Here is a 1,580-nt window from a genome sequence, read left to right as displayed (position 1 = left end):
GAAATTTTTTGATTTCTTCTCTTATCTCATTATTGACCCATTCATTGTTTAATAATCTACTGTTCAGTCTCCATGAGTTTGCGAGTTTTTGAAGTTTCTCTTTGAGGTTGATTTCGAGTTTCAAGGCCTTGTGGTCTGAGAAAAAGTTTGGTATTATTTCAATTTTCCTGAATTTGCTGAGGCTTGCTTTGTGTCCTATCATGTGGTCTATCTTTGAAAAACTGCCATGAGCATTTGAAAAGAATGTGTATTTTTCTTCTTTGGGATATAAGGTTCTATATATGTCAGTTGTGTCTCTTTGATTCAGTGCATCATTCAGCTCCACAATATCCTTACTGGTATTTTGTTTGGAAGATCTGTCCATTTTTGGCAGGGGGGTGTTAAAATCCCCTACTATGAGTGTGTTGCTGTCTATACCTTTTTGAAGTCATCCAAGATTTTCCTTATAAACTTGGGAGCCCCTCTGTTGGGTGCATATAAGTTTATAATGTTTGTGTCTTCTTGATAGATTCTTCCTTTAAGTATTATAAAGTGCCCCTCTGGGTCTCTTTTTATGGCCTTTGTTTTGAAATCTATTTTGTCTGAAATAAGTATTGCTACCCCTGCTTTCTTTTCTTGCCCATTTTCTTGGAATATTATTTTCCATCCCTTTACTTTCAATCTGTGTAGGTCTTTTGCTCTGAGGTGGGTCTCTTGTAGGCAGCATATGTGTGGGTCATGTTTTCTTATCCATTCAGCTATCCTGTGTCTTTTGATTGGGGCATTTAGTCCATTTACATTGAGAATTATTACTGATAGAAACCTATTCATTTTTTCTCTTTGTACCTGTGTTTTTCTCTTTCTCACTCTTTTCCTTCATCTTCTTAAACCAGTCCCTTTAGCATATCTTGGAGTGCTGGTTTGGTAGAGATGTATTCTTTTAGCCTTCTCTTGTCTGGAAAACTCCTTATTTCCCTTCTGTTTTAATTGAGAGCCTTGTTGGGTAGAGCAGCCTTGGTTGTAGGCCCTTGCTTTTCATGACTTGGATATTTGTTGCCATTCCCTTCTGGCTTGTAATGTTTCTGTTGAGAAGTCAGCTCCTAGGCATATTGGGGCCCCCTTGTATGTTACTTTCTCCTTCTCCCTTGCTGCCTTGAGGATTCTCTTTGTCTTTCACGTTCGCCATTTAAATGATGATGTGTCTAGGAGTGGACCTCCTTGGCTCCCTCTTCAGTGGGGCCCTCTGTGCCTCCTGGATCCATGAGACCTTTTCTCTTCTCAAATTGGGGAAATTTTCCATCATTACTTTTATGAGGAGGTTCTCTCTCCCTTGCTCCTCTTCTTCTCCTCCTGGTATCCCTATTATGTGGATATTATTGCATTTCAGGTTGTCCTGCATTTCCCCAAATGCCTCTTCATTCTTTTTGAGTCTTTTTTTCATTTCTTGTTCTTTCTGGGAGCTTTTTTCTACCTTATCCTCCATCTCACTGATTCGATCCTCCACTTCATCTAGCCTGCTTTGGATTCCTTCTACTGTGTTCTTCAGTTCAGAAATGGTATTTTTCATATCGTCTTGTGTCTTCTTGATTGTTTCTATGTCC

This window comes from Pteronotus mesoamericanus, unplaced genomic scaffold, assembly GCF_021234165.1.
Source record: "Pteronotus mesoamericanus isolate MK-2021 breed Mesoamerican mustached bat unplaced genomic scaffold, CSHL_Meso_final contig_601, whole genome shotgun sequence".
Lineage (NCBI taxonomy): Eukaryota > Metazoa > Chordata > Mammalia > Chiroptera > Mormoopidae > Pteronotus > Pteronotus mesoamericanus.
Note: the sequence above shows the minus strand (reverse complement) of the source record.